Below are 13,408 nucleotides of genomic sequence, written 5' to 3' on the forward strand. Positions count from 1 at the left end.
TTAGCATCGCAATATCCTACCAACTCGGTGTTCTTGTTCCTTCCCATCCATATGCCTTGCCCTGGTGACCCTTTGATGTACTTGAGGATTCGGTTCACCATGTTCCAGTGATGTCTTGTTGGGTTTTGCATGTGTTGACTTACCTGGTTCACAGCAAAACAAAGATCAGGCCTAGTAATGGTTAGATATATGAGCTTACCTACTAGGCGTCGGTATTTTGTGACATCTTCGAATGGAGGCTCCCCCTTTCCGGCTGTCTTGTAGTTTTCCTCAAGTGGTGTGGTTACAGCCTTCGATCCAAGCTTTCCTGCTTCACTTAAGAGTTCAAGTGCATATTTTCTTTGAGACAAGAATAATCCTTCATCGGATCGATACACCTCTATCCCAAGGAAATACTTAAGTTCTCCAAGATCTTTAATACCAAAAACAGACTTAAGAAATTCTTTAGTCTCTTGGATCCCTACCTTGTCACTTCCAGATATGATGATATCATCAACATATACTAGAATGACTACTATACCTTTGTCACTTGGTAGTGTGAAGAGTGTATGATCTGATTCTGACTTTCGAAAGCCTCTCCCAAGCAAGGTTGTACTAAGTTTGTGGTACCATGCTCTAGGTGACTGCTTAAGACCATATATCGCCTTGTTGAGCTTCAAAACTTTTCCTGGACCAATAGTATCTTCCAAGCCGGGCGGTGGCCTCATATACACCTCATCTTCAAGCTCGCCTTGTAAGAATGCATTCTTGACATCCATTTGCCAGAGTTCCCAATCTAAGTTCACAGCCAAAGAGAGGACAACTCGTACCGTATGGAGCTTGGTCACCGGAGCAAACGTATCTTGGTAATCCTCCCCATACGTTTGCGTAAACCCGCGTGCAACTAGGCGAGCCTTGTGGCGTTCAATCTCCCCATTACTCTTATACTTGATGGTGAAGATCCAGCGTGAGGTGACAGCCTTTTTTCCTTTTGGTAAGTCAGATTCGTCCCATGTATGGTTCTTCTCCATAGCCGTTCGCTCCGCTTGAACGGCATCATACCATACCTTTTGATCCTTGGCCTCGTCATATGTTTGTGGAACCCAATGCTCATCAATTTGACTGAGAAAGGTTTGGTGTTCTGGTGGAAAGTGAGCAAGGGTACACACTGCTTGAATAGGATGCGCCACGGCCACATTGTTGTAATATACATGTGTGCTCTTCCAGTGTGATGGGGCAAATTTTATGCGTTGGCTACGTCTGAGTGGTATGATCTCCTCATGATCATTTCCTGTGGCTCCAGTTTCAGTTGGTGTGCTTTCTTCCTCATCTCGCACCTCATCGTCAACCAGGTGCACTGTTTCTTCATCAGCGTGTGTGGTGGCTATCGGATCGGAGCCCGGGTTAGGGTCAGATGTTTGGCTTGGTTCAGCCTCAGTTGGTAGATGAGGCTCCCTTGGTGGGTTTGGCTCAGCTGGTTGTTGGTTGACCCGATCGTTTTCCACACCTAGCCGTTCGAGAATGATCCAGAGGTTTCTGGCCTTATTGGATGCCGAGGTAGACAGGCCTTGAAGTTCTTCCCAGTTTTTTGCATCATAGAAGCCTTGATTTTCAACAAACTTCACGTCCCGGGAGACTAGAACTCGCCTTGCTGTTGGATCATAGCACTTGTAGCCTTTTTGTGTTGTGGAGTAGCCGATGAACATTGCTTTTGTACTCTTGGCATCAAGCTTATCCCGTAATTCGCCTGGTCTTAACACAAAGCAAACACAACCAAATACTCTAAGAGTTTGGAGAAGATAAATTTAAGTCTTTGAGCAAGTAGAGATCATCTTGAGTAGATCCTTGACCAAGCACTTTACTTGTCTCAATATCCTGAAAATAAACCTCATTAGGACCGAATATTGCATAGCAATTTAAATCAGTTGTAGCCCTTTTAACGGATAAGAGGTTAGAAGTAAAACTAGGCATGTAAAATGCTTTAGATTGTCTATCAAACAGCTTCAAATTTCCTATTCCTTTAACAGGTATTTGTTCACCATTAGCTATAGTCACATTTCCTAAGGCAGGTTTAATGTCACTAATCAAATTCGGTTTTAGCCTGTTTTCTCGGTTTTAGCCTGTTTTCTTGGTTTAAGCCTGTTTTAGGATAAAACTGGTTTAAGTGTTGTCTAAACACTCCAAATTCATCCTGAACTCATACAATTAGTCAAATGCATTGGATTGTCAAACATTCTGACCCTAGAAACAGTAACAAAACTGTTTACTGCTTTGAATCAATGTTTTCTTGGTTTTAGCCTGTTTCGGGACAAAATAGGTAAAAGTGGTGTCTTTTTTTTTTTTTTGGACAAAGGTAAAAGTGGTGTCTAAACAGTCCAAATTCAACCCGAACTCTTATAATTAGTCAAATGCATTGGATTGTTACATATTTTGACCCTATAAAGAGTAAAATAGCTGTTTACTGCTTCGAATCAATGTTTTTTCGGTTTTAGTCTCTTTCGGGACAAAATGGGTAAAAGTGGTGTCTAAACACTCCAAATTCAACCCGAACTTTTATAATTAGTTAAAAGAATTGGATTGTTACATATTTTAACCCTAGAAAGAGTAACATAGCTGTTTATTGCTTCGAATCAATGTTTTCTCTTGGTTTTAGCCTGTTTTCTCAATTTAAGTTTGTTTTGGGATAAAACGGGTTTAATTGTTGTCTAAACACTACAAATTCATTCCGAACTCTTATAATTAGTCAAATTCATTGGATTGTCACAGATTCTGACCCTAGAAACAGTAACAAAGCTGTTTACTGCTTCGAATCAATGTTTTCTCTCGGTTTTAGCCTGTTTTCTCGGTTTAAGCCTGTTTTGGGATTAAACGGGTTTAGGTGTTGTCTAAAAACCCCAAATTCATCCCGAACACTTACAATTAGTTCAAATGCATTGTATTGTCAAACATTCTGACCCTAGAAACAGTAACATAGCTGTTTACTGCTTCGAATCAATGTGTTCTCTCGGTTTTAGCCTGTTTTCTCGGTTTAAGCCTGTTTTAGGATAAAACGGGTTTAAGTGTTGTTTAAACACTCCAAATTCATTCCGAACTCTTACAATTAGTCAAAACCAATGGATTGTCACACATTCTGACCCTAGAAACAGTAACAAAGCTGTTTACTGCTTCGAATCAATGTTTTCTCTCGGTTTTAGCCTGTTTTCTTGGTTTAAGCCTGTTTAGGGATAAAACGGGTTTAAGTGTTGTCTAAACACTCCAAATTCATCCCGAACTCAGACTATTAGTCAAATGCATTGGATTGTCAAACATTCTGACCCTAGAAACAGTAACAAAACTGTTTACTGCTTCGAATCAATGTTTTCTTGGTTTTAGCCTGTTTCGGGACAAAATAGGTAAAAGTGGTGTCTAAACACTCCAAATTCAACCCGAACTCTTATAATTAGTCAAATGTATTTGATTGTTACATATTTTGACCCTATAAAGAGTAACATAGCTGTTTACTGCTTCGAACCAATGTTTTTTCGGTTTTAGCCTCTTTCGGGACAAAATGGGTAAAAGTGGTGTCTTAACACTCCAAATTCAACCCGAACTCTTATAATTAGTTAAAAGAATTGGATTGTTACATATTTTGACCCTAGAAAGAGTAACATAGCTGTTTACTGCTTCGAATCAATGTTTTCTCTTGGTTTTAGCCTGTTTTCTCAATTTAAGCTTGTTTTGGGATAAAACTGGTTTAATTGTTGTCTAAACACTCCAAATATTGACCATGGCCATTTATGTGTTAGGCCGTCCGTACGGTCCAGTTATGTGTTAGGCCGTCCGTACGGTCCGGATAGCCTAGGCCATGAGGCCATCAGGCCATAAGTGAGAAATAAGGAAGAGGCGGCCCTAGCAGCCCACGAGGAAGAAGGATCTCGAATGGAGGAAGAATCACGTGTGCATTCGGTGGCTTGGTGGTTGACTCCACAATTCAAACCAACAAGGACATGTCGCTTTCACCTCATTAATGTTGGACCATGGACCACACAAGTGGCTCTCTTCTTCTCTCTTGTGCCTAACGGCTAATTCCTTTTGTTTTTCACTATATCTAGTCTTGTAAACAACATAAGAAACATTCTATTCTAGTTCATTCGATTATTCTCTTGGTTACACATTTATCTCTCTCTCTCGTTTAACCTTACAACATCAAAACCTCTCTTATTCTCTTAAGTCTTCCGCTTATTCTAACAAGGTATCAGAGCTAGGTTGTCGTTCTTGACAATCTATTTCTCCTATTCTTCCATTCTTCATCTCTGTTCACTCGTTTCTTAGTCTTTTCTTCTTTTACTCTCCGGGTAAACGGCTTATCCAACGGTCCATAACATTTAAACCATGGAAAACGCCAAACCCATTGTTACTCCGATTGTTCTTAAGGGACCAAACTAATTTCTGTGGACGAGAACCACAAAAACCGCCCTTGGAGGTCGTGGCCTTTGGAGTCATGTCGAAACTGACTATGTTCCAAAGCAAAACCTCAAAGGAGAAGATGAAGGCGCTTCCGAGGTGGAAGTAGAGGAAGAGAGCGAGAGGAAGGCCAAGTGGTTTCAAGAAGACCAAGTTGTTCTATCTGTTCTCCAAAACTCTCTTGACACATCAATCCTTGAAGCCTACTCCTATTGTGAAACGACCAAGGAGCTTTGGGAAACACTTAAAGGTGTTTATGGTAATGTCTCTAACTTGACTAGAGTCTTTGAAGTCAAGAAGGCTATAAATGAGCTCAATCAAGATGATATGGAGTTCACTAAACATCTTGGGAAGTTTCGAGCACTATGGTGCGAACTCGACATGTTACGGCCAAGTACACTCGATCCGATGGTGCTGACCGAAAGGAAGGAGCAAGACAAGGTCTTTGGACTTCTCCTTACCTTAAACCCATCTTTCAATGACCTCTTGAAGCACATCCTCAGGGCTGAGAAGGTACCCTCCTTTGAAGACATCTGCTCTCAAATCCAAAGAGAACAAGGATCATTTGACTTGTTTAGCGGCAAGGGGGAGCTTGTTACAACTAACAAAGGAGTGTACAAACAAGAGGATAGGAAGGTGTGGATATGTGACCATTGCAAGAGGCGAGGTCATATGAAAGACAAGTGCTGGATTCTCCATCCCCATCTTAAACCGGCCAAGTTTAAGGCTAACCTATCAAAGGAAGCATCTAACGACAAGGGAGCCGGTTCATCCAAGCAAGGAGATGAGGCGGCTATGACCGCAGCCTATGGAGAAGTGGTGAGGAAATCAGACCTAGAAGCACTCATTCGCTCCATTGCTTCACTCAAGGAGTCTGGTATCTCTCTCTTTACCTCTAAGCCTAGTAAATCTCTTGTTGTTGACTCAGGGGCTTCTCATCACATGATTAGTAACCCTAGTTTAATTAACAACATAAAACCGGCTTTAGGGAATGTTATTATTGCTAATGGAGAACAAATACCTGTGAAAGGGATAGGGGATATGAAACTATTTGATAAGACCTCAAAAGCTTTCTTTATGCCTACCTTCACTTCTAATCTTCTATTAGTTAAGAGGGCTACTAATGATTTGAATTGTTATGCAATCTTTGGTCCTAATAGTGTTCATTTTCAGGATATTGAGACTGGGAAAGTTCTTGGAGAAGGACAAGGGAATGGAGATCTTTATGTCCTAGAGAAACCCTCACCTAGCTTATCTACTTCTATTAAGTTTTGTTTTGTTGTTAATTCGAACAGTGTGTGGCATGCTAGACTAGGCCACCCTCATTCTAGGGCTCTTGCTTTAATGTTACCAAATGTCTCTTTTGATAACTCAATGTGTGAGTCTTGTATTCTTGGTAAACATTGCAAATCTATTTTCCCTAAGTCCAATACTATTTATGAGCATTGCTTTGATCTAGTGCATTCTGATGTGTGGACTTCACCATGCCTTTCTAGAGATAATAACAAATACTTTGTGACTTTTATTGATGAAAAATCTAAGTACACATGGATTACTTTGTTACCATCAAAGGATAGAGTGTTTGATGCATTCATAAATTTCCAAAATTATGTTACTAATTATTTCAATGCTAAAATTAAGATACTTAGGTCAGACAATGGTGGAGAATATACAAGTCACAAGTTCAAAGAACATTTGGCTAAGCATGGCATTTTACAGCAAACAAGCTGTCCATATACACCCCAACAAAATGGTGTGGCCGAGAGGAAGAACCGACACCTTATGGAGGTCGCACGGTCCATGATGTTCCACTCACACGTTACAAGACGATATTGGGGCGATGCCGTGATGATGGCGTGTTACTTGATTAATCGAACACCAACCAAAGTCCTTAGTGACTTGTCGCCGTTTGAGGTATTGAACAAATTTAAACCATCCCTAGATCACTTACGTGTTTTCAGTTGTGTTTGTTTCATGTTCGTACCAGGGGAACAGCGGAGTAAGCTTGATCCTAAAAGCGTGAGGTGCATGTTCATCGGCTATTCCACGACTCAAAAGGGATACAAGTGCTATGATCCAACGACAAGTCGGTTGTATGTTTCTCGAGATGTTCGCTTCATGGAAAATGTTGGCTATTTCGACAACAAGGACTGGAACAGCCTCAAAGACCTCTCCTCTTCACCAAATGACCGGGCCTCTAGCCTAAAATTCCTCCTTGATCACCTTGGGAATCCGTCTCCACCGCCTGCCCCTACACGACTCGAGTCAAGTCCGACCAGTATAGAGAATGGGCTGGACCCCGCGGACGTCCCCGCGGATGAATTGCCTTCAGATCATGTTCCTCCTGTGCCAACTTCGCTGGCTGGACCTCATGGTGTCTCCTTAACGCCTACTGAGGACCACCAGGAAGCGGCTTCCACGGCCAGTGACACGGTTGACATACACCCAATAGAGCTACCTTCTCAACCAGGTCTACGCAGAAGTGAATGTGTTCGGTCTCACCCGTCCACATGGAAGGACAAACGAGTCTACTACAACAGTCAAGCCGTCGCACATCCGGTTCAGGCCGTTTGTTCGCTTGAGCTGCTTCCGGTCGAGCACCAAGCTTTCTTTGGCCAAGTCGATGCTCATTGGGTTCCTCAAACTTATGATGAGGCTAAGGCACACCAACAGTGGTTAGATGCTGTCAAAGACAAAACTGGTGCCATGCTCCGGAACCACACGTGGGATGAGGCTGACCTTCCCAAAGGCAAAAAGGCTGTGAGCTCCAAATGGGTCTTCACCATCAAGTTCTTGAGTACAGGCGCCATTGAACGCCACAAGGCTCGACTGGTCGCCCGTGGTTTTACCCAAACATATGGTGATGACTACACGGAGACATTCGCCCCAGTGGCCAAGCTCCATACAGTTCGGGTCGTTCTCTCTCTCGCGGTCAACCTCTCGTGGGATCTTTGGCAAATGGATGTCAAAAATGCCTTTCTCCAAGGAGACTTGGTTGCTCCCGGGAAAGTCTTAAGGCTGCGCAAGGCCATCTATGGCCTCAAGCAGTCTCTGTGGGCCTGGTACCACAAGCTGAGCTCCACCCTCAAAACTCACGGTTTTAGGCGATCCGAGGCCGATCACACCCTTTTCACGCTTCAAACATCTCTTGGCCTGGTCGTGGTGCTTATCTATGTCGACGACATTATTGTGACTGGCGATGATATAGCTGGCATTACAGATACCAAGCAGTCTCTCAAGTCTGCTTTTGATATCAAGGACTTAGGCGAGCTCAAATACTTCCTTGGGATTGAAATCTGTCGCTCTCCGGAAGGACTCTTCCTTTCCCAACGCAAGTATACTCTTAACTTGCTAGCTGAAACAGGCAAGCTTGGTGTGTCTCCGGCGGCTACGCCACTAGCTGAGGATTACCAGCTCAAGCGAAAGGGGGAGAGCATTTGGGCAAAAGAAGGCAAGCCACAAGAGCCCATGGACGAGCCATTACCGGATGTCACACGCTATCGCCGGCTTGTAGGTAAGTTAATATATCTTACCATCACGCGACCTGACATATGCTATGCTGTGAACCAGGTTAGTCAGCACATGAAGGCTCCAAGCAAGTATCAATGGAGCATGGTCGAAAGAATTCTAAGCTATCTCAAAGGCAATCCGGGTCAAGGCATTTGGATGGGCAAGAATGATAATACTGAACTAGTAGGCTATTGTGATGCGGACTACAATGGGGATACTTTGGATAGGAGGTCAACCACTGGATATTGTACCTTCATCGGTGGGAACCTAGTTACATGGAGGTCAAAGAAGCAGAAGGTGGTATCTTGCTCAAGCGCCGAAGCCGAGTATCGAGCAATGAGGAAGCTAACCAACGAATTGACTTGGTTGAAGGGGCTTCTCAAGGATCTTGGTATTGACTCAAAACAACCGATTACAATGCATTGTGACAATGAGGCTGCAATTCACATAGCCACCAACTCTGTCTTCCATGAGAGAACCAAACACATTGAAAGTGATTGCCACAAAGTTAGGGAGAAGATTGAGGAAGGAGTTATACTACCGTGTCACACTCGGAGTCAAGAACAGTTGGCCGATATCTTCACCAAATCTGCAAGTCCTAAGGTTTGTGACTACATTCATACCAAACTTGGGCTTGTAGACATTACAAGACCTTGATCGACTCCTCTAATCCGTGGACAGCACACTCTTTTTCCCTTGACTTAGTTTTGTCCCATGAGGTTTTCTAAATCAAGGTTTTTAATGAGGTGCTGCTTCACGGGTTCCAAGCTTAGCCAATTCATTAGGCTAAGCTTGAGGTGGAGTATTGACCATGGCCATTTATGTGTTAGGCCGTCCGTACGGTCCAGTTATGTGTTAGGCCGTCCGTACGGTCCGGATAGCCTAGGCCATGAGGCCATCAGGCCATAAGTGAGAAATAAGGAAGAGGCGGCCCTAGAAGCCCACGAGGAAGAAGGATCTCGAATGGAGGAAGAATCACATGTGCATTTGGTGGCTTGGTGGTTGACTCCACAATTCAAACTAACAAGGACATGTCGCTTTCACCTCATTAATGTTGGACCATGCACCACACAAGTGGCTCTCTTCTTCTCTCTTGTGCCTAACGGCTAATTCCTTTTATTTTTCACTATATCTAGTCTTGTAAACAACATAAGAAACATTCTATTCTAGTTCATTCGATTATTCTCTTGGTTACACATTTATCTCTCTCTCTCTCGTTTAACCTTACAACATCAAAACCTCTCTTATTCTCTTAAGTCCTCCGCTTATTCTAACACCAAATTCATCCCGAACTCTTATAATTAATCAAATTCATTGGATTGTAACAGATTCTGACCCTAGAAATAGTAACAAAGCTGTTTACTGCTTCGAATCAATGTTTTCTCTCGGTTTTAGCCTGTTTTCTCGGTTTAAGCCTGTTTTGGGATTAAACGGGTTTATGTGTTGTCTAAACACTCCAAATTCATCCCGAACACTTACAATTAGTCAAATCCATTGGATTGTCACATATTCTGACCCTAGAAACAGTAACAAAGCTGTAAACTGCTTCGAATCAATGTTTTCTCGGTTTTAGCCTGTTTCGGGACAAAATGGGTAAAAGTGGTGTCTAAACACTCCAAATTCAACCCGAACTTTTATAATTAGTTAAAAGAATAGGATGTTACATATTTTGACCCTAGAAAGAGTAACATAGCTGTTTATTGCTTCGAATCAATGTTTTCTCTTGGTTTTAGCCTGTTTTATCAATTTAAGCTTGTTTTGGGATAAAACGGGTTTAATTGTTGTCTAAACACTCCAAATTCATTCCGAACTCTTATAATTAGTCAAATTCATTGGATTGTCACAGATTCTGACCCTAGAAACAGTAATAAAGCTGTTTACTGCTTCGAATCAATGTTTTCTCTCGGTTTTAGCCTGTTTTTCAGTTTAAGCCAGTTTTGGGATTAAACGGGTTTAGGTGTTGTCTAAACACTCCAAATTCATCCCGAACACTTACAATTAGTCAAATTCATTGTATTGTCAAACATTCTGACCCTAAAAACAGTAACATAGCTGTTTACTGCTTCGAATCAATGTGTTCTCTCGGTTTTAGCCTGTTTTCTCGGTTTAAGCCTGTTTTAGGATAAAACGGGTTTAAGTGTTGTTTAAACACTCCAAATTCATTCCGAACTCTTACAATTAGTCAAATCCATTGGATTGTCACACATTCTGACCCTAGAAACAGTAACAAAGCTGTTTACTGCTTCGAATCAATGTTTTCTCTCGGTTTTAGCCTGTTTTCTCGGTTTAAGCCTGTTTTGGAATTAAATGGGTTTAAGTGTTGTCTAAACACTCCAAATTCATCCCGAACACTTACAATTAGTCAAATGCATTGTATTATCAAACATTCTGACCCTAGAAGCAGTAACAAAGCTGTTTACTGCTTCGAATCAATGTGTTCTCTCGGTTTTAGCCTGTTTCGGGACAAAATGGGTAAAAGTGGTGTCTAAACACTCCAAATTCAACCCAAACTCTTATAATTAGTCAGATGCATTGGATTGTTACATATTATGAAGTAGCACACCACCGTATGAAGTAGCACACCACCATCCGTACGACTATACGGACGTCCGTACCATCGACCAAGTGGGCCGTCAGTACAACCAACGAGAATATCAAGCCCGGTCCATCAAAGGGAAGCCTCCAACGGTCACAAGGCCTCAAGTCTTCGAGATCCTTCCTCCTTGGAGCCGTTGGACGAGTTGCACAAGTGGGAGAAGTCACATGTGCAGTTTAGGAGATGTCACTATCTCTCTTTGTAAATGTGTAGAGTATCTTAGGAGAATATTCTTGTGTAAAGTTGTCTATAATTAGATTGTAACTAGGTTTCTGTTTTAGTAAGAAGAGAAAATATCTCTTTCTCCAACTCTCTCTCAATCGCTTACACTCTCCTCACACTCCACACGGTTTCAAACTCTCTTGGTTACACTAAAGCATTCTTCTTCAATTCTAACACATTCTTCTTCAGTTCTTACATGGTATCAGAGGAGATTGTTCCTTTTTCTTGACTCCATCTCCATCACAATCTTCCGCATCATCTCTCTTTGTTCTCTAACCGTTGTTCTTAAAATCTCTTTCTCTTTTTTAACCGTTGGATAAACACTTAAACCAACGAGTTTACCATGGAAACCACCAAAACTATGATTGTTCCAGTTACTCTCAAGGGAGAGAACTACTTACTGTGGGCTAGAACCACGAAGACAGCCCTATGCGGCCGGGGACTTTGGTTCCATGTTGAAACGAGCGAAGCTCCAAGTGGCGAGACCACCAAAGAAGGCAAGGATCTTGCCGAAGATGAAAGGAACAAATGGTTTCAAGAAGACCAAGGAGTCCTAGCTATCATTCAAAACTCACTTGATGCCCTTATCCTTGAAGTTTACTCCTATTGCGAAACCGCAAAGGACTTATGGGACACTCTCAAGAACGTGTTTGGAAATATTACCAATGTCAACCGTATCTTTGAGATTAAGAGGGCCATTAACAATCTCAACCAAGAAGATATGGAGTTCACCAAGCATTTTGGGAAGTTTAGGTCCTTGTGGGCTGAACTAGAGATGCTTAGGCCGGCGACAATAGATCCAGCCATACTGAACGAGAGGAGTGAACAAGACAAGGTGTTTGGTCTACTCTTGACCTTAAACCCCTCCTACAACGACCTCATCAAGCACATGTTGCGGTCAGATAAAGTTCCAAGCCTTGACGACGTTTGCAACCAAATCCAAAAGGAGCATGGCTCCATGGGTCTATTTGGCTGCAAAGGAGAGCTAGTGACCGCCAACAAAGTCAAGATGGCGTCCGCAAACCGAGGCTACTACAAACCGGATGACAAGAACCCACCGGTATGTGAGCACTGCAAGAAGGTTGGCCACTTCAAGAGCCGCTGCTGGATTCTTCATCCACACCTTCGCATTAACCATGGAGGACCACGCCGCGGAGGACCACCGAGAGCCCATCAAGTAGCTGTAGTGGGGGAAACACCAACTTCCGAACCAAACCAACAAGCTGTCGGAGGAAATGGAACTGCACTCGCTGCCTCCTCCGAGCTGGTGAGGCGATCTGACCTTGATGCGCTCATCAAAGCCCTCAAGGAGGCCTCCGGTAAAACCTTTCTTGCCTTAAACAAAACTAAGCCCCTTATTGTTGATTCTGGTGCATCACATCACATGATTAGTGATCCTAGGTTGATTAGTGATATTAAACCTGCTAATGGTAATGTTGTGATAGCTAATGGTGAGAAGGTACCAGTTAAAGGCATAGGGAATTTGAAATTGTTTGATAAGGAAACTAAAGCCTTTTATATGCCAAATTTCACATCTAACTTGCTATCAGTTAAGAGAGCCACCACTAATTTAAATTGTTATGCAATATTTGGTCCTAACAAGGTTCATTTTCAGGATATTGAGACAAGTAAGGTTCTTGGACAAGGAGGTTCCAAGGATGATCTCTATGTGCTTGAGGACTTAAATTTATCTCCCTCTTCTGCATCTTGTTTTAATTCGGTTGTTGTTAAACCTAATGACTCTATCTTACATGCTAGGCTAGGACATCCTCACACTAGAGCATTAGCCTTAATGTTTCCTAAAATTTCTTTTAAAAATGATGAGTGTGAGGCTTGTATTCTTGGTAAACATTGCAAGACTATTTTCCCTAAATCTATTACTATTTATGAAAAATGTTTTGATTTAATTTATTCTGATGTTTGGACATCTCCATGCCTATCTAGAGAAAATCAAAAGTATTTTGTGACTTTCATTGATGAAAAATCAAAATATACTTGGATAACCTTGCTTCCTTCTAAGGATAGAGTTCTTGAGGCCTTTACAAATTTTCAAAATTATGTTACTAACCATTACCATGACAAGATTAAAATTTTAAGATCAGATAATGGTGGAGAGTACACAAGCCATGTGTTTAAACAATACCTAGCCAAACATGGAATTCTTCACCAAACTAGTTGCCCATACACACCACAACAAAATGGAGTGGCTGAGAGGAAGAATAGGCATCTCATGGAGGTAGCAAGGTCTATGATGTTCCATACAAGGGTGCCAAAACGTTTTTGGGGAGATGCTGTACTCACAGCCTGCTACCTTATCAACCGCACACCAACAAAGATTCTTAATGACATATCCCCCTTTGAGGTATTGAATAATGCAAAACCTAACTTTGATCACTTAAGAGTATTTGGTTGTGTGTGCTATGTGTTGCGACCAGGTGAACTACGAGACAAGCTTGATGCTAAGAGCACTAAAAGCATGTTTATCGGCTACTCTACAACACAAAAAGGGTATAAGTGCTATGAACCAGAGACCAGGAAAGTTCTCGTATCTCGTGATGTCAAGTTTGTGGAGACACGAGGGTTTTATGATGAGAAGAACTGGGATGAGCTTCGTAACCTCTCGACCTCACCATCCGATCGGACACGCAACCTCCGAGT

Source organism: Camelina sativa, chromosome 14 (genome assembly GCF_030686135.1).
Source record: "Camelina sativa cultivar CO46 ecotype springtype chromosome 14, ASM3068613v1".
NCBI lineage: Eukaryota > Viridiplantae > Streptophyta > Magnoliopsida > Brassicales > Brassicaceae > Camelina > Camelina sativa.